The sequence below is a fragment of the Podarcis raffonei genome, chromosome 8, assembly GCF_027172205.1.
Source record: "Podarcis raffonei isolate rPodRaf1 chromosome 8, rPodRaf1.pri, whole genome shotgun sequence".
NCBI lineage: Eukaryota > Metazoa > Chordata > Lepidosauria > Squamata > Lacertidae > Podarcis > Podarcis raffonei.
In genome coordinates, this window is record NC_070609.1 from 34271303 (window position 1) to 34298997 (window position 27695).

The window sequence follows — 27695 nt, forward strand, 5'->3', positions numbered from 1 at the left end:
ACTCCAATTCTAAATGTCCAGTAGCCTGAATGGCATGTGGGGATTCTAAAACCCTGAGGCTGGCAACCACACACACTCCAGTAGTCAATTTAAGAAACTTTATTAGGAACAAAGGTAGGGGGGAAACAGGCAGAAGGTCAAGACCAGAGTCTTGTGGTTCTGAAATGGTTCTAATCCTAGGACTCAGCTACATTAGTAGAGAAAAGGCGTTTTATATGTGTTATAACACTGTGGCACCATATGGCCATCTTTCACCAAGGTTTTTCCCCACTTTGAGGTTTACAAGGCATTTTTCTGAAACGCTTTTTTGATGGATCTAGATCCAGCCCAAGCTTAGCCACTGCTGTACAATAATTCCAATTCAATTATGAGTTCAGCTTCACAGAAGGTTCATTGGAACCCTGAGGTTGAGAGGGAAGAAAGACTGCAAAGACAGCTCAGTTTTAAAAGCCTCCCTCCCCTCTCCTGGTCAGGTATCTCAGGTTCCTCAGGAGATACTTTAGGGAATTGGTGGGCAGCTCAGCCCTTTCTTCACAACTTCAAGGCTGGATTACTATATAATGTGCTCTTTGTGGGGCTGCCCTTGGGCCTGGTTCGGAAGCTCCAGCTTTGGTAATCAGATACAGGAGTTCAAATTAAAGACACAGAGCAAAGCTCATGCTTTCTGAAGAAACATGCTGAAAAAGAGGTTTTAAATGACAGGAAAGCAGGGAGATTTGGCACATTACCCCTCATTGGAAGAAAAGCAGCGTTGGAGCATAGTTTACTTCTTTTTAAGAGGCCAAATAGTGGGGGGAAGGAAGGCCTCCTCTCTAGTTTGGCCCTTAGAAGCATCTTCACCATGTGCTTCTTTGCACTAAATGCAGCTTCCTGGAGACAGCAGAAGCCTGTAAAAATGAGAAATGAGTCCAGCCTCAGAGATGTCTCCATCATCTCCTGCGCATCATTACAGGCCTCTTTTTCCAGCGTGAATGAGCTAAAGTGCACTCCATTCTGCAGTACGCAGAGTATAAGCAAAACATTGAGCCTGCCAAGAGTTTTTAATTCATTAAGGCAATATTGGTCAATCAGGATGCTTCCCTCATTTTACATTGAGCAAACAATGAAACCTCAAAAAATTTACACTGGTCATTCAGAGCAGTAATATTGTCCCATTGATTTTCTTTCCCTGATGTCTCCCTCCCCCAGCCTTTTTGTTGTTGTTGCTAAATTTAAACATTATTGGTTTTTAATCATAAAAATTAGGTGCTGTGGAGATTTAAAACCACAGAGAGAACAAATGTTTCCCCTCCAAAAGCTGTAGCTTACATGGTTCTTTTCACCCAGATGCCACAACCTGAGAAAATCTAAAACTCAGTATATTGGTGGCATATTGGCAAGGCAGCCAATATGTCTTTTGTCAAAGGAGATATTAAGGCCGAGAGGTTTCAATCATTTTTTGCAAACTGTGACCTTTTTTTGTTTCCATTTTTTCAGTGGCAAACAGCCATGGCACAAACACTGGAACAAACAAACTTCTAATGGCTTATTGTCCCAGTATAAGGTAAAGGTAAAGGTACCCCTGCCCGTACGGGCCAGTCTTGACAGACTCTGGGGTTGTGCGCCCATCTCACTTAAGAGGCCAGGGGCCAGCGCTGTCCGGAGACACTTCCGGGTCACGTGGCCAGCGTGACAAAGCTGCATCTGGCGAGCCAGCGCAGCACACGGAAACGCCGTTTACCTTCCCGCCAGTAAGCGGTCCCTATTTATCTACTTGCACCTGGGGGTGCTTTCAAACTGCTAGGTTGGCAGGCGCTGGGACCGAGCAATGGGAGCGCACCCCGCTGCGGGGATTCGAACCGCCGACCTTTCGATCGGCAAGCCCTAGGGGCTGAGGCTTTTACCCACAGCGCCACCCGCGTCCCAGTATAGGCAAGAACAACTCCCAGGATCCCCTGCAAGTCAGCGTGGATGACTGTGGTCAATAGAAGGACCAGGAGTTTCTCCAAGATAGTCAAGCACAGATCCATGTCATAATGCAAGTGGAACTGATGTCACCAAGCAAACACTAAGATTTTTTTAACCCTACCCCCCTTTTGTGTGTGTGAAGTTGTTGATAGTTACAGAATGAATTAAATAAAATTGGGCTTATTTGGGGCAGATTCAGATGGCTGAACAAGTCAAAAATTGTTTGACTTTGACCTCCAAAGATTGACCAGAGCCTTAGCTATGCAGATACTCCTGGCCCTTTTTACCCATACAGACTAAGATCAAGCAGTTGTCCTCCTGGTGTCTATGAACATATTTGGCTCACCTGACGATCACTCTCACTTGGAACTGGAAACATCCTTTGTTGTAATGTCTTTCTTTATAATGGATATTTGTTTTTGCTTTTTTAAGTATCATGTTGGCTGGGATATTTTGAGCTCAGCACAGTTAAGATTTGTGCTATTAATAATCGTTTATGTGCCAAGCTTATGTTATCTGACTGTTTCTCCTCCTTCCTTTCCCCATGTTAGATTCAGTATGGATTAGGAAATGTCATTTTGTTAACAATAATCAAAATCTGAAACCTTGGAGTAATGTTTCTGGAACAAATGATCTGCTTATTTCCAGTTTTGATTTGAAAACCGATGAAAGTTGCCGATATCTCAGTGTGCTGAAATAGCTGGTATACCGGGAACTGCTGCACATAGAATGATGTCAAACACTAAGCAACTGGCTGAGCATCAAACACTTTCCCTGGTTTCTTATTTGCAGACGGGGTTGCCAACAGTTTAAAGTGGAGACTTTGCTGTGTGGTGCACTCTCTTCTCTCTTTGCCTGGGCTGGCAGGATGCTTCAAATTCACAAGAGAGGCGAAGGGATTGTGATGTGCTGCAGAATGTCTCATTTAAATGGGCAAAGCATCTGTAAATTGGCCCATCCTTCCTCCCACCTAAAAATCTGATAGCTTTGTTAGAGGAGACCCAGCGCACTCCTGATTGGTTCAGGTCACTGCTGATTAGTCCAGGAAAGGTTGTTGTTGTTGTTTAGTTGTTTAGTTGTGTCCGACTCTTCATGACCCCATGGACCAGAGCACACCAGGCACTCCTGTCTTCCACTGCCTCCCGCAGTTTGGTCAAACTCATGTTAGTAGCTTCAAGAACACTGTCCAGCCATCTCATCCTCTGTCGTCCCCTTCTCCTTGTGCCCTCCATCTTTCCCAACATCAGGGTCTTTTCCAGGGAGTCTTCTCTTCTCATGATGTGGTCAAAGTATTGGAGCCTCAGCTTCACGATCTGTCCTTCCAGTGAGCACTCAGGGTTGATTTCTTTAAGAATGGATAGTTTTGAACTTCTTGCAGTCCATGGGGCTCTCAAGAGTCTCCTCCAGCATCATAATTCAAAAGCATAAATTCTTTGGCGATCAGCCTTCTTTATGGTCCAGCTCTCACTTCCATACGTCACTACTGGGAAAACCATAGCTTTAACTATACGGACCTTTGTCGGCAAGGTGATGTCTCTACTTTTTAAGATGCTGTCTAGGTTTGTCATTGCTTTTCTCCCAAAGGTTCTTAAAGGTTCTTTAATTCATCCTTACTTTCTGCCATCAAGGTTGTGTCATCTGCATATCTGAGGTTGTTGATATTTCTTCCGGCAATCTTCATTCCGGCTTGGGATTCATCCAGTCCAGCCTTTCGCATGATGAATTCTGCATATAAGTTAAATAAGCAGGGAGACAACATATAGCCTTTTCATACTCCTTCCCAAAATTTTGAACGAATCAGTTGTTCCATATCCAGTTCTAACTGTAGCTTCTTGTCCCACGTAGAGATTTCTCAGGAGACAGATTTCTTTAAGAACTTGCCATAGTTTGCCGTGGTCGACACAGTCAAATGCTTTTGCGTAGTCAATGAAGCAGATGTTTTTCTGGAACTCTCTAGCTTTCTCCATAACCCAGCGCATGTTTGCAATTTGGTCTCTGGTTCCTCTGCCCCTTCGAAATCCAGCTTGCACTTCTGGAAAAGGTAAAAAGGTAAAGGTACCCCTGCCCGTACGGGCCAGTCTTGCCAGACTCTAGGGTTGTGCGCTCATCTCACTCTATAGGCCGGGAGCCAGCGCTGTCCGCAGACACTTCCGGGTCACGTGGCCAGCGCAGCACACGGAACGCCGTTTACTTTCCCGCTGGTAAGCGGTCCCTATTTATCTACTTGCACCCGGGGGTACTTTCGAACTGCTAGGTTGGCAGGCGCTGGGACCGAACGACGGGAGCGCACCCCGCCGCGGGGATTCGAACCGCCCACCATGTGATCGGCAAGTCCTAGGCGCTGCGGTTTTACCCACAGCCCCACCCGCATCCCACCCACGTCTGAAAAAGGTAGGTGGCACCAAAAATTGCCCTAACCACCTGCCTTGTGCTGACTATGGCGCCCCTGTTCAAATTTCCAGGAAGGAAATATAAGAAGAAAGAAAAAATGGTGCTGAAGTGACAGCTACCGAATGAAAGGGTGGCTGCAAAAAATCCCCCCAAAGCTGAGATCAAGAGCTTTGTTTCCATGACATTGGTTGGCTCAGCTCTATTAAATACGCCAGAAGCAAGGCTATTAGCTGTGCTATGGAAAGCAGCTACAGGGCAGGTTCTCTTTCTTGGGCAGCAGAGGGATTAGGGGAATTAGTAATTACAGGGAGCCCATTCCTGTGTGGATGGAAACTGACACCAAGGGCAAGTAGGAGGCAAGGCGCTTCAGACAAGAGTTGGCCTGAAGGGTGAAATTAAAAAGAAGGATGTGAAGTTATTTAGGTATGCAGTGACAGCAGCTAGAATTTTGATGGCCCAGAAATAGAAACAGGAAGAAATGCCGACGAGGGAAGAATGGAGAATGAAACTGATGGAATATGCAGAAATGGACAAATTAACGGGGAAAATTCGGAACCAACGCGATCAGAGATTCACCAAGGACTGGAGTAAATTTATAGAGTATATCAAGAATGTATGTGAGGAGCAATTAACGCTTGTTGGCTTTCAAGAAGCTCTGTGAAAACGATTGATAGAATTAAGATTGTTAAAGTGCAATATAAATTTAAGAAATGTGAGTAATTGTGATAATATGGAAAATTGTCAGACAGGCTGAGGGAAGTCTAAAAGATGTATATGTTAGAAGTGGATGTTAAACATGGATGGAATACACATTGGAAATTGAATAAAAATTAATTATATATAAAAAAAGAGTTGGCCTGAAGGGAGAGAAGGCTAATGCCTTCCTGAAGCTAAGCAGGTCTGGGTCTGGTTGGCACCTGGATGGCAGACCCCCTGGAAACCCCTTCAGTTCCACGATGGAAGAAAGGTGAGATATAAATATAAGTAAATAAATAGCCAAGGGACATTCATCCAGAAACCTCACAAGAGGAAACAACAAAGCAGGCTGGATCTGCAATGAGAAATGGGCTCATTTTCTTTGGAGCGAAAATTAGAGAATGAGATAAGGTGGATGCGCCTTTTTGACAATGGCACCCAAACTGTGGAATGTCGTTCCCCAGAGAGCCTAGGCTTTTCAGTGCCAGATAAATGCCTTTCTATCCTCTCATTTTAAGATCTTCACTGTTTTCAGCTGTGCTGTGTTAAAGTATGTTTTGCTTAGGTCCAGGAGTGTCAGGTTGGCCCCGTGACCATAGTGCCTGGGCCGTGGGTGCCATGTAGCGTGCATAGCCCTGGAACTGAAATTTGTGGGTGCCCAGCCTCTTCATGGGGAATTTTGTGGTGCTTGGGCACCTAGGACCCCAGGGAGTTGGCACCTATGCTTTGGTCGATTTTATTTGTATTTATTAGTTTTGTAATGATAATTTGCTCTGATTACTTTTAAGAGCTCTTGTTGATGGTCTTTCTGGCTTTCAACTTTTTATTGTTAAGTGCCCAGGGGTCATTTTTTATTTATTGCCCAGTGATGGCCAAGATCCTTCCTTTATTTACATCATTTGTATAAAAATGGAAAGCATCTTGTATACAAATCCATATAAATCAATGGAAGGACCTTGGCTTCTCCTGGATAATACATTCAGGCTGTGTACGCACTGTATACTTTTAAAGCACATTTGGTGCACATTCTTACTCTCAAAAAATTCTGGGCACTATACTTTAACTCACAGAGTTCCAGTTCCCAGCAACCCACAAACTACAGTGCCTGAATTCTTTGAGGGAAAGAATGTGCTTCAAATGTGCTTTAAAGGTATAGTGCATACACAACTGTAAGGAACCTCTGCTTTAAGATTCTTTTATCTGATTGTAGGAAAATAGTGGTCCAGCACTGCTAAAGGGCTTTAGCATGGAAACAACCCACAGAATTTTTTTTATTATTATTTTTAATGGTGGTGAACCAGTGTTTTCTCCACTATGAAGAAGAACATACTGCGAGGGAGGGGTGCCTCCCCTCAAACAGCCCAATTTTAAATGACTTTTATGCCTGATTTAAAAACAAAACACTGATCCAACAAAATCACTTGCATATGTGGTGTGTGTGTGTGTGTGTGTGTGTGTGAGAGAGAGAGAGAGAGAGAGAGAGAGAGGGAGAGAGAGAGAGAGAGAGAAACATCCGATGAATGACATTCCTTACAGGCCAACAAGGGAAAATGTTCTAACATAAAATATTCATCCAGAAAGTCTGCCTTTGAACCTCCTCCTCTTCCCTTCATCCAAGTGGGAGAAGGAGGGATGAAGAAGCCGTTTCTCTGAGAAATCTCCATCTTCTGATAAGATACCAAATCCTCTGATTGAGACCCTGGGGGGCTGCAGAAGGGCAAAGAGCGGGGAGGGATAATTGGCTGCTGGTGCAGCACGGAGGCAGGGAGGGCAGCTGTGGCTGAGGAAGAGAACACCTCCCCTCCTCTGGGGCTGGGGAGCAGCCTGATCCAGACTAGCTCTTTTCCTGAGCCCTCAGCCTGCTCTCCTGCAGGGCAGGAGAGGGTTCATTAGTGCTTTCGGGTGACGGGTGGAAACAATGCAGTGGAGCTCTTAAAGCCTGGCACGTTTTACATCCTTGGGGTGTATACGTTTCTGTTCAGATTGCATTGGGGTAGCGCAGCAGAGACAGGGGCAAATGCCCAGGAAAGCTATTGGCAAGTGTTGGGGATTCTGTGTTTTACTGTGGCATGCATCCTCACTTAATCCCCACAGCTAACCTGTGAGGTAGGTTAAACTGAGAGGCAGTGACTGTTCCAGGGTGACCCAGTGAGTCTCATGGCTGAGCAGGCATTTGAACCCAGGACTCCCAGATCCACATATATAACATACTAACAGTTATTCAGCCATGAGTTTGGGCCAGCCACTGCCTCTCAGCCTAACCTGCCTCACACGGGTGCTGCAGGGATTAAATGAGGATGGGGAGAACTATGTATGCCACTTTGTGCTGCTTGGTTGAAAAGCTGGGATAGAAATGCAATCATCAATCAATCAATCAATCAATCAATGTGCTTTTTGCCTCACTGCCTTTCTTGACCGCAACTACCATCTCAGTGCTCTGTAGTTGTGGACAATGCCACCTTAGCCTTCAGAGTTTAATGGCAGATCCCATGTTGTCACCTCAAATCCAGGCTAGAAGGCCTGCTATCTGGACCCAGGTCCACTCTTGTCAGTGTTTCTTCAGCCATCTTTGCATCTAACATAATATGTGAACGAGGCAATTGGGGGAAAGAGGGGAGAGGAGGTGATCGCCATGGAGGCCTGTGAGTGTCCCCCTTTGGCCTCCCCTTGCTTGAAGAAGTCTTGTGCACAAAAAACGCCATGGTCACAGTAGCCCGGGGAAGAGCTGGGGGGACTCTTAGGCAGCTCTGCATATGTCTTTAATATGGTGCATTTCTCTCCGCCAGATGGTTCAGGCTGGAGCACAGCTTGGAGGAGGGCAAGGGGGGAGGCAAAGAGGGAGTCTAACTCAGAAACACAAACACGGACAAAAACAACAACAATCCCCGTTAGCAGTTGCTGGCAACGTCTCTGCGCCTGCTGGACCCTGACAGAGTGGGGCTCTCGGGTCCTGTCTCCTCAGCCTTATTGGCTCCTTTGTGAGCAGAAATTGCCTGCTATCTGGTGCTACAACAGCATCCATGTAGCACTGATGCTTTTGCAAATGGAATTGTATTTCTCACTGAGTGCACATCAGTTGCGAAGGTGTTGTTGTTGTTGTCGTCTTTGCATTCCCCTTCCCCTTTATATCTCTTACATTGGGAACCAGGTTCCTCCACGGTAACTGCAATCCACATTCAGATAACTGATGAGTACATTCTCAGTTCCTTCCATGCACCAGGCTGCTCATCTCTCAGAGGTCTCCTGCCCCACAAAAGTGAACCCCAGTTGCATTCTCCCTTAGTGCTATTATCTCTCTCCAAGATAGCGGTGCAGGTTGGTATCTGGAATTCCATTGGCAGGTTGCTGTGGGGTGACAGCCTTGCAGAGGAGGCTGGGGGTCAGGGGAGGAGGAGGGAGAGGCGTCACTGTGCCCCCCTTCTTCTCCTTTTTGAAATTCCTATGCTGGTGTTGTAAAATGGGGGCGGTCCTCATTTGGTGCTGGATTGGCAGCGAAAAGGCAGCCTCCTTCTCCGCAGACGGTAACAATAGCTGCTCTAAACTTTACAAGTGATGTGGGCTGCAGGCTGATGTATGTAGAAAGGGAACTTTACCTAAGCACAGTGCAAGTTCTATAATGATATAAAATGGCTGCTTCCCTAGGTTTCATTTTCATCCTTGCTGTTCCCTAGAGCTGCTTCTCGCCATACAATTGCTTTCACGGAATATTTAAGTCGCTCCTTTGCTCTCCGAAACCCATTTTGACTGCCAGCCTTTCACATGCATCTCTACACAACAGCTAACAGACTGCGTGGATTTGTTAGGAACATAGGATGGTGCCAAATGCGTATTTTCTCTCGGCAGCAAAGGCGTCTGCACATTTTTGGAATGATTCTGTAGCTCTTTCCCAATCCCATTTGCTGAAAAATGATTCCCAACCTGCAGTTGAAAAAGCCTTTCCTACTGTGCTATTAAAATTAGTTCTATGATATCGGGAGGCAAAGTATAGGCAGTTATTGGAGTGTATGAAATTTGTCAGGATGGTCCAAAAGTTGCACTTAAAATAAGGTTGGGGGAAAAAGGGAGATTAAACAACGTAAAATTGGCAATGTGATTTGATCTGCTGGGCATTTCTCCCCTCTTCTTTCTTATCTTTCTTTTTTATCGTGCAGTTGAAAGATTGTGAAATGGTGGCAATCAAATTACACAGGACATTGTCCAATTCTAAGAGTTCACCCCAGTGCACTTTGCTCAAACAGGCGGTGTGCGGTGGGGGGGGGGGGAGAGGCCCGTCAGCCTGCCGGCGTCTTTCCCTCCCCAGCCCAAATGAGTATCATGGTTGCCACAGGTTATTTGCTAGATCGGGAAATGAATTTCCAAGTGAAGGGGAACGTGGAACTGCAGGAGATTAATAGATGTTATTGTGTTGGCTCTCCGCGGTACCTCCCTGGGGCTGTGCTACAGGAATATCATAGCATGCAAATATCATTTGTATTGTGATCATCTGCATCAGCGGTGGGGGGTGCTTTATGTCAGCGAAATTCTCCCCGAGGCCCCCACAGAGAAGAGAAGAATTCTGTTAAGTGTGCCTTGGCATTTAAGGGATTGCTGCCTGTTCCAAGCAGATGTTCCAAGGATTAGACATCTCATTTTGCCAGGCACTTTTCATATTAGAGAAAAGGGAGCGGCAAAAGAGAGAGGCTACAGTTATTTCTATTGGGGTGTTTTGTTTTGTTTTTGTTCTTTGGCTGGGTTTTCATGGCAATAAGGGGGGGGGCTGCAATGTCCAGCTTCCCAGGAAATCGCCAGCAATCCGGCTTACGAGTTGGAAAAAGGAATAGAAAGATGGTTGGATTAGCATCTCTTGAATATTCATGACCCTTCCCTCTGGGTTCTGGAAGCTGAAATGCTATTTATCACCAGAGGTCCTTGTTCATACTTTATCTTTTTTAATAAGAAAAAGAGGCAGGAGGAGCTAATTAATTAATTAAGGCAATCTGAACATGTTCAGAGATTCTCTCTTTGTTATTTTTTCTCCATATAAAAGTTTTATCACAATAAGATACAAGTAGTTTTTCAGTGTGACTTCCACTGCCTACACTCTATTTCTTCTTCTTACCTCTCATGTATTCTGTAGTTCAAAGAGGTTCTGGAACTGAGCTGGGTCTCCTATTCAGCCCCCACACTTTTGGTGCTTGTCTCCATTATTTGGTCCACAGGGATCTATTTCTGAACTGGGTGGCTACCTTTAGATGTCATTGGGGCTGGTACATCTCCTTTTCCTCCACCATCACAAATCCCTGCCTCTTCAGCCAGGATCCATTGCCACATCCAAATATCAATTGTGAATTATGGAAATAAGTTCCCAAAGATGAAAAGGGGCCCCTAGCTTCTGGGGAAGGGTTATTGTGGTTCCTGCATTGCGAGGGGTTGGACTAGATGACCCTTGGTGTCCGTTCCAACTCTATGATTCTGTGATTCTATGAGTCTGTGCTTGCCATGCAGAAGATCATGGATTCAATCCCTTCTCTACTGCCATTCACAGCTGGGATTGGGAAAGATTACTGCCTGAAGCCCCAGGGAACTGCTGCTGGTCAGTAGACCATACTGAGATAAGCAAGACCAGTGATATGACATGAATATCTGCCTGGCACAGATGAAAAACCATCTATCCCCCCCAATCCTGATTCTCTATTCTGTTACTGTTATTATTTGTTATTTGTTATTAGGTCATATCCCACCTTCCCACCCAAGACTTCAGGGTGACGTACATGGTTTCCCCTCCCCATTTCATCCCCACAACAAGCCTCTGAGGTGGGTCCAAGGTTACCCAATGACCTTCATGGCTTTGTGACTTGACAGCTGGTGTGCCCCACTGCTCCCCATGCACTTCCACTCTTGGGGCAGGACTTACAGCTAAACTGCATTCAGCAGTGTGGGTGCAGGCAGGCGAAAAGCCTGTTTGGAAGAGGGTGTTTGGAAGCATAAAAGTAGCAGGCAGGGGAAGGGTTATGTACTGGCACCACTCCTCTATTCTCTGTCATCTTCAGAGAGGTTTTTCATACACAAACACACACCACAGACTGGGTGTCAGGCTACTCTTGCGGACATTGGCTTCTTACATACTGCTGAGGTAAGTGCTTGAGGTACTTCCCAAATGTTGCCATCTGTTGATCTTGTTTAGTCGTTTAGTCTTGTCCGACTCTTCGTAACCCCATGGACCAGAGCATGGACTAGTTGCCATCTAGGCTGTGACAAAACCTTTCTTTGAATTTCTCGAAACTCTTTCTCAGGGTACTTTATGATTTCTTTAGAATGTTGGTAAGTGCAAGGTTGTTGTTATTATTTTGATTTATTTACCCACCCTTCAACCTAAAGTCTCAGGGCAGGACAGAGCAATTTTAAAAAATAACATCAAAAGCAGTTTATCGCCATCTTATCATTGTGGGGTGGCCATTGATGGAGTATGTGGCATGGTATGGTTGTGACAGGGCCATTGGTAGTGCATGCATTCCCACCCCCCAAATGTTTTTCCGGTGCTCTGCCAACTCCTCAGCTGCCTGCACTTCCTGATCTGGAGAAGCCCCCTGAGAGGAATTCCTTCACCACAAGAGCTTTATCCGAAGTGCCTGAGATCAGTGCAACCACAGATTTGTTTTGAAGGGAAGTCCAGACCACCCTTAAGCTTATTTGTAGCCTTGAAAGTCAGACAATATGAAAGAAGCCTTGCACCCTGCCTACAAAAATTTATCTGACTTTCCCTCCCCCCTTTCATAATTTTCAAATGTCATTTCCAAATTGGTGAAGAGTAGTGGTGGTAGTTTTATACCTTGGGAGAAAGGAGATTCTCACTGAACATTAGGAAGAACTTTCTGAGTATAAGAGCTGTTTTGACAGTGTAACAGACTCCCTCATAAGGTGACGGATTCCCCATCCTTGGAAGTTTTTAAACAGAGGTGGGATGGCCATCTGTCAAGGATTCTTAAGCTGTGATTCCTGCATTGAAAGGTTTGGACTAGATCACTCTTGGGCTCCCTTCCAACTCTTCAATCCTATGATTTTGTGATTTAGCACTGTACTGGTTATGATATTTTTGAGACATGTCCTGCAATCTGTTGTTAGCCTCCAGTAAACTTTGCATTTCCTGAGGGCCTTCTATAGATGGCAGTGTTACCCAGCCAGTCTATTTCTTCAGCCATTCTTATTGGGCTTAATACCAAGAAAAACTCCAGGCATCACGTGGGGCAAAAATCAGGGTTTCCCTCCCAGCGGCCTCCTTGTTCGCTGTTCTCTTAGGGACCAGTACTGCCATGTGTTTGTTGCAAAATCTCAAGAATGATGCATCATTTGCTAGATTTGCTGCCTCAGACTCTCAGGACTGCTTCTGGAAGAAACCCATTTATTTATTTTTAATTTATAAAAAGATGGTTTCAGTAATTCACTTTTTCTCCTCTTTCAAAACAAAATTAAAGCTCTTGCAAAGTCCTATTCAGTGTGGGATCCACCCCCCCCCATTATCTTATGTATTCAGTTTTAGTCCTTGGCTGCAGACACTAAAATATGTGAGGTTTAAAATATTCCTGTTGTTTTTTTAGCTTCTACCTTGTTAACCTGGCTTATCTTCCAGTGCATTTCAACTCATATGCAGATATATCTGTAGTCCTAATACTTTTTCAAACCACTTTGTATAATACATTGTTGTCCTCAGAAGCTCTTAGCACAATAAAGCAAAGTGTTTCTTATTGAGCTTTTAAAATTTGAATTATGAAGGGTCATAGGCTTTTGACAAATTTGAAGTCAAGAATTAACTTGTCAAATGCAATCTTTTATGCCTGGTATTTCTAAATCACTTAAATATATGAAGTTACAGGGAACCAAGCAGAGGGCCTCCTTGGTAGTGGCACCTGCCCAGTGGAATGCCCTCCCATCGGATGTCAAACAGATAAACATCTATACAACCTTTGGTAGATACCTGAAGGCAGCCCTGTATCAGGAAGTTGCCTGATGTTTTGTTGCTGTGGGATTTTTTAATATTCTGTTGGTAGCAGCCCAGAATGGCTGGGGCAACCCAGTCAGAAGGGTGGGGCACACTCAATCAATCATCAATCAATCAATCAATCAATCAATCAATCAATCATATCTAACAACCAGTCTCACCCCCAACCAACAGCAATCTCTCTCTCTCTCTCTCTCTCTCTCTCTCTCTCTCTCTCTCTCTCTCTCTCTCTCTGCATGTGTGTTTATTCAGCAATCTTGATTTAGAAACTTGCTTTTGATTTCTCCCTCCAAATGCCATTTCATTTTCACTTGGCACGTTTGGTGTTTTTTATTACCCTTCTGGCATCTGTCCATGTGTAGCATATTCAGTGAAGTGCAGGTTCATTGAAAGCTGCCTAATGGCCCAGTGTTAACAGAAAACGAAGTCAAACCGGGGCTAAGTATGAATGTCAGAGTGTGCAGGAAATTACAGTGAAAACCACAGTTCCTTCACTCCTACCATGGCCCCCCCGTTGCCCTGCTACTTAGAGCTAAGCCATGGCTTGGCTCAAGGTTACATCTGCACCGGGGCTCATGGTTTGTGCCTCTGCCCCCTGCCCTTTAAGTAGACCATAGAACATCAATCTGAAGGTGGAAGGTGAAAGAGATGCTCTTTCCCATTGCCTCTCTCAGCTCTAGGTGCATTGAGGTCTGAGCACTGAACATAAAGTGTCTGTGTGGGGGGGGGATCAAGACAGTAGGAGAGGGGGGATGGAGTGGGGATGGAAAGGACAGTGGGGAGGATGAGGCTCATGGAGAGAATGCCACTGGAGTCAGGAGGGAGTGCGAGTGGACAGAGAATTGAGTGGAAAAAAGAGAGGGGGAGAAGGGAGCGATAGTAGGATGATTCACCCATAGGCATGAAGGATCCAATAAGACATATTCTGTTGAAATTGCATAACTTGCTGCCCTCCCAAAGCCCCCCTCCCTGAAATCACATCTGTTTCCATTGACTGAACTGTAATAATCATGGTGATTCAAGTATGTTCTAGTGTTGACATGGCACAAAAACCTGGAACAGGGGCAGATATCCCTATGGAACTTCAAATATGTACGCAGATGTGTTCTGTCACTTGCTGCTGGTTGACTGTCATCCTAAATCCAAGAAACTCCATGAGTGTTGTGTGCTCTGGATCAATTGTTTTCTGGTGCTCCCTGTGGTTTTTGCTGCTGCCACATGGAAACCTGATTGCCTTGTCAGAGGAGAGCCAGCACACTCCGGATTGGTCACGGATGTGATCAGTCCAGGAAAGGTAGGTGGCACCTAAAATGGTTTTGTGGTGCTGGCTGTGGTTTTTGTTGTGCAGGAAGCTTTCATTTGATGTTGATTTTTGCATGGGTGGTGGAGGAGGAGACAGTACTCTAAAACCATGCAAGTTCAGGAGGATCCATTTTAATTTTGCCTCTGCCTTTTACCCAGACCTCTTGGAAAAGCAATGTGTGTGTTTGTGCACATATGGGACTTCCTCTCCATTTGTCTGGTTGCAGGGAAACTGAGCTGGGGGGTGGCACAACCAGAGTGGGGGGAGTTTGTGGCATTCTCTTGAAATCTCAAGTCCGCTCTCCCCAAAAAGTTGCCAACCACTGGTTCTAGTCCAACTGTCAGGCTTCAGAACAAGGAGAAAGGAGTCTTCTTAACAGTTAGAAACTTTAATGATCATGGCAAGAGAACAAAGAACCCCATTTCTAGGAATGAAGGTGCTCCTAATTAAGGGTTCCACCCACTTCCTCCCTAGTGACTCATGTCACTACCATGTCTTGTAACATGATCTCGTGACCATCGTGCTTTCTGTGCTGCCACCTTATCTGCTCTTCTTGACCTTGGGCTGAGCAGATGAATGCTTTCCAGAGAAAGTGAGTCTGTTAACTCTCTCTCTCCTAGTACTTCTCCTCCTATCTGTTCCCCATCCAGTACTTCCCAACTTCTGTCTTCTGAATTATGTCCCTCTGCAAACCACTGTTCCAAGCCTCTACTGTCCTCCTGCTCCTGGGAAGATTCAGGATCCTGATCAGGAGCAGGGGGAGGGGGAGGCTCCCACCATTCCTCCTCAGCACAGTCCCTGACACCAACCATCTTTTACAAGGTGGGGCAACTTCCAAACAATGACTGGTCAGTCTACACCAGTGGTCCCCAAACTTTTATGGTCCACTGCCTTCTTAAGTTCAATAAACTCACCCCCAGTGCCCTCTACCCTATCCTATAAAAAGCATTATCCAGAATAGTGGTCTGCACAACGAATTAAAACCATTCTCTCCCCACCCCTACCTGGACATCAGACAAACCTGCTAGGCACATGAAATCCATACTGGGAAAGGCTTCAAGGCAAACCTTCCTAGTCTCAGACTCTGTCCTGGGAAATGGTGCCATGTGGCTATGAGGCTGGATGCTGTGCGCACTGAGATCAGGTCACATAATTAAAACGTCCACCTCGCTGCCGGTCCAGGCATGGCACGGCGATTATCCAAACACCCTTCGACCTGAGCCACATCTTTCTCCCAGCTTTCACTTCACCAATATTTATGGCACAGGCCAGAAAACTCAAACATGGTTTGTGTTTCAACTTGATGAAGCCGAGGCTTTAAATCACACCAGCCTGCCAAGCAAAGTACTTTAGCCTCCTGCCCTCGACACTGTAAACAGACTGCCTCTTCAGCACTCCCGGGGACAATTTAATGGACTACTTAATACTGCCAATAGCTTTTTGAATGCCTCGGGTCCCTCCTTGAAAAGTTTCCTCTTTGTTTGTGTTTAACCTTCCTCTCTTTCCTCTTGTAATCAGCTGCTAAAGGGAAAAGCAGTGTTGCAATTGGGGCCAATGATCGCTAGATTTCCTGAATATGGAAAGAGGAAGGGTGGACTGTGGCAGAATGAGGATTGATGCTCAGGGGGCTTCAGGCAAACTGCTTATTCAGCATGCATCCTGATTTGTTTGCAGGGAGGTTAGATGACTTCGGCTATGTAATGAGCATCCATTCTGATTTGTTAGCAGGTGCTTCCAGAAATATTTTAAACAACTTTATGCACAAGGCCCACAGAACGAAATGGATATAGACCGATTTTTGAAGACAAATGGATTACAAGAAATTTCACAAGAAAGTAAAGATCTACTGGAAAATAAAACTCCAAGGTGGTTGTCACCAATGGAGGCTAAGGCTCAGAGAAAACTTAACATGGAGGCTAAATGGCCAAAATATTGGGAAATCTTGGAACTAGAAGGGGACAGATTGAAACTGCAGAGTTTTGAGAAATTGAAAGATAAAGTGCGAGATTGGCTTCATTATTACCAAATAAGGGAGGTTTATAATTTGGACAAGAAAGTTGGTTTCCAGGTGGAAAAATCTAAATTGGAAACAGAATTGCTAGAATCCAAAACTAAGACCTTGTCAAAAATGTATAACTTGCTGCTGAAATGGAATACTCAGGATGAGACAGTTAAATCTGTAATGATTAAATGGGCACAAGACGTTGGACATAATATTATGTTTGCTGACTGGGAACAGTTGTGGACCACCGGGATTAAATTCACAGCATGCAATGCCTTAAGAGAGAATATTATGAAAATGATATACAGGTGGTACATGACCCCAGTCAAGCTTGCAAAAATCTACCATTTGCCCGACAATAAATGCTGGAAATGTAAGGAAAATGAAGGTACATTCTTTCACTTTGGTGGACGTGTCCCAGGATTAAGGCGTTCTGGGAAATGATATATAATGAATTGAAAAAGGTATTTAAATATACCTTCTTGAAGAAACCAGAGGCCTTTCTCTTGGGCATGGTCGGCCAAGTGGTGCCAAAGAAGGACAGAACTTTTTTTATGTATGCTACAACAGCAGCAAGGATACTTATCGCAAAGTATTGGAAGACGCAAGATCTACCCACTCTGGAAGAATGGCAGATGAAATTGATCGACTGTATGGGACTGGCAGAATTGACGAGCAGAATCCGTGACCAGGGAGAAGAGTCGGCTGAAGAAGATTGGAAAAAATTTAAGGACTATTTACAGAAACATTGTAAAATTTAAGAAAGTTAGATGGTGTTGGATTGAAATTGAGAGGTTTCTAGCTGCAATGATATATAAGAACATAGATGGGGGAAAAAAGGGTTTGAAAAATAAGGTAATGTTACAAGCTGTAATGCTTTAAATGAAGGATTTGCTGAACAAATAATCTTAATTGGGATACAAGAAGGAGAAGTATGAGGAGGTCTGAGAAATTTGTTATCTAAAAGTATGGTTTATGAATTTTATGCCTTTGTTTAATGTTTCTGTTTGTTTTGTTTGTTTGTTTGTTTAAAAAATTGGAAAACTTAATAAATATTCTTTAAAAAAAATAATGATTTGTTAGCAGGGAGGCAAGAAACTGGTACATCTATGCAAGTGTTGTCCGACAATCCCCGCCCCCCCCCCCGGATTTTCTCATCACTCCCCTTAACACAAAAGTCTGTTTGGGGGAAGAAGTGGGTTTAATGCCCAAGGGTACCAAATCAGCTTTCACTCTGCTACCTGAATTTGTTAGTACATGACTGAATCCCACCCCCTCAAAAGTTGCAGCCTTATGTCTTGGTCTTTCTAAAGATATCCTTATTTTGACTGGACCTTTTTGCACATGGCATGTTTTGCACATTTGGGTGTTATGAGCATGGTGCTCTCCTCCCTCCTTCTTGTGAGCTGGGCTTTCCTTCATTGGAGGTTTTTGTGGGAATGTTTAGGGATGCAGGGGAGGGTATATTGTCTAAGATATCTTATCCCAACTTGTCTTTACAAGTTCAACAAAATCAGCAGAGTTAACATTCCCCTTTTTAAAAACACACACACAGCAGATAGCTTGCTCAAACTCGTTAGAGTCTCTGTAAATATTTCCTGGTATTTTCCCCATTTAATCCCTCCTAAAATAAGATGCTATGCAGTCTTCTGTAAAGTATAAAGCTTTTACTCACAGGTAATCATCTGTTCACACAAAGGTTCCCAGAAGGCATACTTAAAAGGTTAGAACATAGTTTAAATGTGGTGACTATCTCCTTATGGGAGAAAGCCCCCCTCTTCTTCTCTTGGCCTGGAGCCAAGGGTGCATCTTAGTAGTGCTGTTGTTAAGATGGCATCGATAGAGACAAGAGAGACAAGATGGTCGCCAGCCTGTGGCTCTTTCTACTTCTTGAGAGGCCATGCCCATCTCAAGTTACACATAGGAAGTTTCGTCTCAGTCCTGGAAAGCAGGAAGTTCCGGCGGAAGGACTGAGACAACCTTCATGTCTACTCTAGCAATGTTGTGTTTGACTGCACCTGATTCTTACATCCCACAGTTTTTAAACAGAGGTTGGATGGGCATCTGTCAGGGATTCTTTAGCTGTGGTTCCTGCATTGCAGCTGGTTGACCTAGATGACCCTTGGGGTCCCTTCCAATTCTACAATTCTATGATTCTATGAGGAGATGAAATGGGTTGCAAAGCAACAAGGCCAGTCGAAACTTGAAGTTTCTAACAGCATTCAATGGGGCTTTCATTTCCAACTGAGCTCAGGTTGTGTTTTGGGGGGAGGTGGTTTGTGAACCAAACCCAAACGCATCCTCACATCTTGGAAAATGCAGGTTCTCTCTGCAGAAATGCATTCCCTTGCTTGGCTTTCTAGGAATTCAATTTCACAGGCATTGTGATGGGATGACAAACCTCTTCCTGCAAGTGCTGTTTAGTAAATTGGTTGGAAGCAGGCATAAGCTGAGGTATGAAATCTCCTTGGCACTCCATGGCAAGATTCCTCTTCTACCCATTTAATATTTTGTTAATTATCTCTTTGCTGTGGTGCTCATTGATTCACAGGGAGATATATCTTGGGATCCGGCAAGACACCAGTACAAAGAAATACTTCCTTCTTCCTTCCATCTGTCCATCCATCCTTCCTGTAGCTCTTCTTGATGCAAGACTTCTTCTGTTTGCAAGGTAGAACTCCCCCTAGAGCTTGGGAAATGATTTATAATGAATTGAAAAAAATGTTTAAGATAACTTTTGTTAAAAGACCAGAAGCCTTTTTTATTAGGCATTTCAGGTCAAAGATATGCAAAAGAGAAGAAAAAAAACTATTCATGTATGCTACAACAGCGGCTAGGATCTTACTAGCCCAAAGATGGAAAAGCGACAAAATACCAACCAAAGAACAATGGCAAGAAAAACTGATGAAATTTGCTGAAATGGCAAAACTAACTGAAAGACTTAGAGACAAAGGCAATAGACACTTTAAAGAAAATTGGTAACCATATGTGCTGTATCTACGGAATCATTGTAAAGAAATGGACTCACTAGCAGGGTTTGAGTAAACACTTACAATTAATAATATAAACATAAAAGTTGTAAAGAGGAGGTTAAAATGATGAGAATATAACAACATTTAATTTAAGGATATAATATTGAAGTACAGTATGATAAGCAGGAGAGGTTAAAATGTAATAAACCAGAAGGGGAAGTTGAGGGAAGTCACGGGGTAGGGGTGGGGTGGGGGAATGTGGGGAATTTAATTTGTCATTATTTGTCATGATGTAATTATGGAAAATAATAATAATATAAAACTCAATATTTTTTTTTTTTAAAAAAGAACTCCCCCAAGCGTTTGGCTATGAGTCGACAAATTTTGCCAAGCAAAGAGGAACTGTGCTGTTTGAGTGAATTCCTCCAAAGTATGTTGGAGTAAACAAAACAACCACTCATTAAGCTGTCAAGAAGAAGTGATGGTGGTGGGATTGTAACTTAAAGTGCGGGACTGCTTTGGAGAAGGATTTGATGGTGGTGGTGATGGTGTGTGTGTGTGTGAAAACACTAAAACGAGAGCAGCATTTCATTCCTGAGGCTCTGTTGAGAATGCAGAGTGCGACACACCACAGTAATAAGGATGTTGATAAGCTGGAAAACGTGCAGAAGAGAGGTGACCAAGATTATTAAGGGTCTGGATACCAACACTTAGGAGGGATGGTTGAGGGAATTCGGTATGTTTAGCTTGGGGGAAAGAAGACTGAGATGAGATAGGATAGCCATCTTCAAATATCTGAAGGGCTGTCAAATGGAAGGTGGAGCAAACTTGCTTTCAGCTATTCCAGAGGGTAGGACCCAAATCAATGGATTCAAATTGTAAGAAAGGAGATTCTGACTAAACATTCGGAAGAGCTTTATGAGGAAAAGAGCCATTTAACTGTGGAATGAACTCCCTCAGAAACTGGTGGGCTCTCCTTCATTGGAGGTTTTTCAACAGAGGTTGGTAAAGGTAAAGGACCCCTGGATGGTTAAGTCCAGTCAAAGGTGACTATGGGGTGTGCTGCTCATCTTGCTTGTGAGGCCAAGGGAGCCAGCATTTGCCCACAGACAGCTTTCCAGGTCATGTGGCCAGCATGATGAAACTGCTTCTGGTGCAATGGGACACCGTGACAAGTGCCAGAGCACACAGAAATGCTATATACCTTCCTGCCACAGCGGTACCTATTTATCTAGTCGTGCTTGTATGCTTTTGAACTGTTAGGTTGGCAGGAGCTGGGACAAAACAATGGGAGCTCACTCTGTCACACAGACTCAAACTGCCAACCTTTTGATTGGCAAGCCCAAGAGGTTCAGTAGACCACAGTGCCACCCGCTCCCTAGAGGTTGGATGGCCATCTGTCAGGGATTCTTTTGATATGATATGATACGATAATCTTTATTGTCATTGTCCCATACAGAACAACGAAATTGAAAAAAATCTACATCAGACATTCAAAACCAACAAGCCTGCTATCCCAGCTATCCCAGCCTGTTTAGCCCCCCAAAAACTCTGATACTCCATAATTAAATACAATATACTCCCATAGAGAATACCTTACACTGCCTTTAAAACCAAAATCGCATTTGGATAGAAACTGTTTCTCAGGCGGCTAGTCCTAGTCTTAATAACCCTGTACTTTCTTCCAGAAGGCAGAAGCTGAAAGAGATCATTTCTGGGGTGTGCACTATCCTGCACTATCTCTGCAGCTTTCTTATGATTCCTGGAAGCGTAGATTTGATCCAAGGTGGGAAGAGTGCACCCAATTATTCTCTCTGCAGTCTGGACAGCATTGTTTCCCCCCCTGACCATGCAGCTCCCTGAATTGCAGGGGAGTTGACTATATGGCCCTTAGGGGCCCTTCCCACTCTCCAATTCTATGAGTCTGTGATTATATAAGGAAGAAGGAGATTCTTCTCAGCCCCCCTCCCCTTGCAAAAAAACCTCCCAGGCTCCAGTGAAATTGGCAGATGGGTTTGGGATTGCCAGAACAGCAGCATCAGAGCTACATTGCTCCAACACCCGCCTCTCCCGATGCAGAATGTGTTTTCCACTCATCTCACCACTGTTTTTATTGTGCTTACAAAATCTCACATCTTACAGATACCACATAGGAGCCCCATGAGGAAAAAGAGGTTTTTTATATTTATAAGTAAGTATGCAGCTGGATTCCAGTACAGTTATTCTTAATATATATATATATTGTTGGCCCTTGCTCCAGGTGCACACAAGCTTGCGTTGAGATGAATGTCTCTAAGTGGAGAACAGCCTGTTTGCTGCACAGCACCCGCCATTATTCATAAGCGCTTCCATTTTAATATTTCAGGGGCTGCTCGAAAGCTACTTTGTCACAAGGCTGCTAATTAACACAATAGGATTATGCCGAATGGGATGAATCATTTACAGCAAATCACCCACTAGCAATTCATTTCCACAGGAGGAGGTTTATATCACTGGATCCATTTTGGAGAGAGCAGTTTGAATTAAGCACACTTATCCCCGGGTGCTCACATTTTCCCATGCATACCTGAAGCATGCGGGCTCCCAACGGAGGATATTTGGAGAGCTGTTTGTGGCACAGTGGACAGCCTGTGGGTAGATCGAGGTAGATATGATGGCGGAATCTCCCAACTCTGTCAAACACTCATTTGTAATAGCAAGAATGAGCATACTTAGAATGGTAAATGGAAGGTTTAGTGCCTGCAACAAAAGGTTGCAGTTTATCACAACTCTCCAGCCAGCCAGCCAGCCAGCCAGCCAGCCAAGCTGTCCCCCAGGGTTCAGTCAGTTGCAAGGGCATCAAGCTGGGCACTCCCATCCCCTCTGCTTTAGCTGTGATTCCTGCACTGCAGAGGGTTGGACTACAGACCCTTTGGGTACTGTGCGAATCTACAATTCTATGATTCTCGCCTTTTCTTTTCTAGCTGACCTTCAGAATTATCATGGCTGTTGAGCATCCACAGTCTCCAAGCGGGTATTTCAAGGGCATTTTGTTCCCTTATTTATTTAATAATCTGGGGTCTGTAAACCTCAGAAGGTTTTTTCAGTGCCTCCAGTTTTATTCTAGTCCTGCCGGCACTCAGCACCTGATTTTCCTGTTCAAGGGACTGATAATGCTTCTCAGGCATGACACATCCTAGATTCAGGGATGGGCAACCTCTTGAAAGCAAGCCAGATGCAACCCTCAGGCCTTCTTTTCCCAGACCCCTTCCTCACCCGGCTGAATTTGTTTCCTTTGGATTGGCTGAGCGGTCCAATGAGGGTGGGTGAGGAGGGAAGATTTAAGCCAGGGGTCAGCAAACTTTTTCAGCAGGGGGCTGGTCCACTGTCCCTCAGACCTTGTGGGGGGCCAGACTATATTCTGGGGGGGGGGAATGAACAAATTCCTATGCCCCACAAATAACCCAGAGATGCATTTTAAATAAAAGGACACATTCTACTCATGTAAAAACACGTTGATTCCCGGACCGTCTGTGGGCCGGATTGAAAAGGCAATTGACCACATCCGGCCCATGGGTCTTAGGTTGCCTACCCCTGGCTTAAGCCTTCTCTTCTTGCCGACTCCCCCTCCTGCTGTTGCAAAAGAATGCTCAGCAGCAGGGAAGAGGCTTGCCAGTGGCTGAGTCCCACTGCAGATTGCTTTATTCGTGCCATGTGTGCTGAGTCCACAGCACGGAAGCCAAACAAGCCGCCTGTGGAAGAATAATAGAATCATACAATTGTAGAGTTGGAAGGGAACCCAAGGGATCATCCAGCTCAACCCCTTGCAATGCAGTAATCATCGCTAAAAGCTGGTGGCTTTCCATGCTCTGTACTGACCACAGAGGTTGTGTATTTTTTGTGTTTGTGTGTGTGTGAGAGAGAGAGAGAGAGAGAGAGAGAGACACACACAGAGAGAGCACTTTCTGATATCATCTTTTGCCCAAAGGCATTTATAATATTTATAGCAGGAGTTTTCAGGACATTATGTCACACTTTTTTTCATGTCCCATTTACAGCATGCAAGGAAGTGTTGCAACTTGGAGGTGTTGTAACATTCTCCACACCCTTGAACTTCTCAGTGGTTTGACCACCCCAGGAATGCCAGCTTGGCCCTGCAGCCATGGGTGCCCAGGGCTGTGGGTGCCATGCAGTGTGCCTGGCCCTGGCCCTGAAATTTGTGGGTGTCTGGCTCCTTCACAGGGAATTTTGTGGGTGCTCGGACACCCAGGGCCCCAAGCAGTTGGCACCAGGGCTTCACCCCTGGAAGCCCAATCCATTGTCTCTCGAGATGGATGGGGATGTCACAGCAACAATCATGGGAATATATTCTGGGAATTCCAGACAAACTATTAGAATTGGGGAGGGCACGCACATGCACATTGTTGCTCTGCAATGGGTTTTCACTAAACTTCAGATCAGTTTTCACCTCCAACAAATAATATGGAGATTTTGTATTTCAGAAAAGCTAGATAGCATCAGTCCAAATCCGATTTTGTAAATAAAAAAAAAAAAGATTCTTAAAACCAGCATTGAAACTGGGGTGGGAGACACGTGTTTGCACAGTCTAAAATGCCAGATATATATGAAAAACCTGAGTGTCTCTGCAGAAGGGAAGCAGGGCTACCATTTCATCTGCTCTCGCTGTGGTTTATTTTGCCCAACCCAAACCCTGTTCGAGCAGGTTTTAAACCCTACATGAAATCAGAAAGGGATTATGCAAATCGTTTTCGTTTCCTGTACAACCCATGATATGCTAAGCTTCCTCTTATGGGACCCACATATTATAATCTCTGGGTTTCGGAATAACGGGATCTGGAGGGTCACATGCTTTGTTGTGGGAACAGCTTGTATAGCTGAGATTGCGGGGGGAAGGGAAGAGGGCCTTCCTTTCAAGCCCCTTGAATTAAACCCTTCTTTCAAAACCTCTTGCTTTCTCTGGTCAAGGTCTCAGAAGCACAGGAGCAAGAGAGGCCTGTGAAATTCATGCATTGATTTCTTTGCTCTCTCCAACAAGCCCTTCTGGGAGGCAGGCAGCTTCAGTTCAGGAGTTTTGTATTTGGGAAACTTCATCTTTTGAGGTTTCTTTTCTGAGGAACTTATTTGAAAGCAAAGGCAGCTGAGGGGGAAATGCATTATTGAGAGGCAAGCTGCCTTTTTAATCTAAAATTCAGCAGGAATCTCTGGCAGGGGGAGGGGAGAGGAAAAGGTTATTTCCAAGATTCTGTCCAGCATTTCTTGAGTTGGGTGGGTTAGCCAGGAAAATGGAAGGGGTGGGGTGGGGAAAACAGACGAGGTCCCCCCCCCCCGGCTTCCTTACAATAATGAGAGAGCAAATGGGCAAAGGGGGAGAGTGGAAATGTGGAAGCCAGAAATACTGGCACCTAAAATTAAAAATATCAACTCACAGCAAAAAAAGAAGAAGAAGCACAATAGCTCATCCTAGCAACGCAGTTGCTGCTTGCTGGATGGCTGCTCCTGAGCTAACATGCAAAGCTCTTCCACATGCATTGTTCTTCCAGAAAGTATGCACATTTCACATAGACTCATAGAATTTCTAAAGTTCTAAAGCATGGGTTGGCAAACTAAGGCCCGGGTGGCTGGATCCAGCCTGATGGCCTCCTGGATCCAGCCTGTGGACGGTCCGGGAATCGCCACGTGGATCAGTGTGGGGATTTTTTTAAAAAAATATTTTTTATTAGGAATTTCAACATAATAGTTTTAACAAATTTTAACAAAAATACATCATCCCCATTCACCTCCCATTTTTTCATCTCCCCCCCCGAAAAAGAAAAAAGATAACCCTCCCTCCCACCCCCCCCGAGACTTCCCTCAGTTCCTCTCTCTGGTTTTTCGACGCATAGTTTTATCTGCATATTATAAAATGGTAAAGATCCTCAGTTTATCTGTCTGTATATTACCAATAAAGGATTTGTGAATGCTTATTCAAAACCTGCCAAGGAGTCCCATTCATTTTGCTGTTTCTTCAAATACTTTATAAAAGGTTCCTATTCATCTTTAAAGTAACAGTTATCCTTGTCACGTAGTTTGTGTGTCAATTTTGCCAATTCCGCATAGTCCATCAATTTTTCTTGCCACAATTCTTTAGTTGGTGTTTCCTCATTCTTTCATCCCTGTGCTGCGGTGTGGGGATTCTGATCATTCGGGCTGCACAATTCCCCTCCCTCTCACACACACCGGCGGTGCCTCCTCCCTCCCTCCTCCTGGCTTCTCCCCACCCTGCCTAGAGGAGGAAGGGGGCTGGGCTTTGTTGAGCCGTGATTGGCTGAATGCCATTTTAAGCATCCCCTCTCTGGAGCCAGCCCTTTTGCTCCGCTCATCGTCCCTCCGCTGCTGCTGCCAGCCCCTGCCACTCTCAAGGCACAGGTAAGCAGCTACCGGGGCTCATCCGGTGCTGTGGAGAAGGGAGGGGAGAGTTGGGGGGGATTCCCCCCCAATATAGGGGGGTCTGAGGGAGAGTGGACTGGCCCCCTGTGAAGAAAGTTTGCTGATGTCTGTTCTAAAGGGTCTGTTCTAAAGGGTCATCTAGTCCAACTTCCTGCAATGCAGGAATCACAACTAAAGCAGCCATGACAGATGGCCATCAAAACTCTGCTTAAAAAAAACCTCTCATGAAGGAGAGTATACAACCTCCCAAAGGAGTCCATTCTATGGTCAAACAGCTCTGTATAAATTTTATGTAGTATTTGAAATTTATTTATTTATTCTTAATGATTTATATCTCACCTTTTTGCTGGACGCAAACGCAGCTTAACACAAATTAAAATGACACAGATAGAATATGAAAAGCTAAAAAGATATATAAGGCAATCATTAAGAAGTAATTTAATGAAAACCATATATAACAAGGTATTCAAAGACAGATAATGAAAATAACACAGCGCTATTAAAAGCCCTTTCCTTAAAAAACAGTCGGTTCAACATTTCTAAGCGGTGCATCTCTCCATACTATATTTTGGTAAGGAAAATGCTGTCATGCTTCAGTTCTGGTCGCTGAAAGGCAGCTGCAACAACTGCAGTGACAAGACAGAACAGCAGGCAGGCGAGTGAGCAAGCAAGTGGTGTGGGTGCTGGGCAGCCCAGGTGAGCTGCTGAGAGAGATGTTTAAAGATAACCAGTGGTGGTGTAGTGGTTAGAGTGCTGGACTAGGACCTGGGAGACCAGGGTTTGAATCCCTGCTCAGCCATGACGCTCACTGGGTATGACCTTGATTCAGTCCCTGCCTCTCAACCTAACCTAGCCTACCTCACAGGGTTGTTGTGAGGATTGAATGAGGAGGGGGGGGTACCATGTTTGCCACCTTGGAGGAGGAGGAGGAGTTTGGACTTGATATCCCGCTTTATCACTACCTGAAGGAGTCTCAAAGCGGCTAACATTCTCCTTTCCCTTCCTCCCCCACAACAAACACTCCATGAGGTGAGTGGGGCTGAGAGACTTCAGAGAAGTGTGACTGGCCCAAGGTCACCCAGCAGCTGCATGTGGAGGAGCGGGGACGCGAACCCGGTTCACCAGATTACGAGTCCACTGCTCTTAACCACTACACCACACTACACCTTGAGCTCCTTGGAGAAAGAAAGGGGGGATAGAAAGGCAATGAAATAAATAAATAAATAAATAAATAAATAAATAAATAAATAAGCAAGCATAGAAGTGGATCATCTTGATTAAATTTTGCTGCAGTGGCATTTAATGGAGGGGAATTGCTTCAGAGAGGGGGTTTGACAAACCACTCTCTTAACATTTCCCCTCCTCCGTTAATGAGCTACAGAGGGAAGGGGACAGGGTTTGGGGTGAGCTGTGGGGTGGAGGGGTATATGGTGAGCAGGGACAAGAGTCCCAAGCGTAAATTACAAAAAAAGTCTCTTACAAAGAATAAGCACAATTAAAATCCATCCTAGAAATAGAAAACTACCTTAAAATTCCTGCTGAAACAGGGAAGCCTTTGTCAAGCAACTGGAATGCAGCAGAGACAATGGGCTCACCCATAATCTTAGTCAGATATGCAAGATTCAAAAGCAGAACAACAAAAAACAACAACAGAACCCATATATTGGGGCACAAGCATTTTTTATATATAAATAATGCCAATGTGTAGATCAGAGATGGGGAACTAGCAGCTCTCCAGATGATGCTGGACTAGTGGGAGCTAATGGGAGTTGGAGTTAAAGACTTTTGGAGAGTCAGAGGTTAGCCATCCCTGGTTTGCATACTATGCATGCGAAGTTCAATAATTCTTGCTACAGAATTAAAATTTCATCGGGTGCAAGGTTTTCAGTAAATGGCTTGGGATTCCTATTCTTATTACTAATTCAATTTATATACCACTCTTTATCAAAAGATCCCAGGTACAAGATTAAGAACACATTCTGA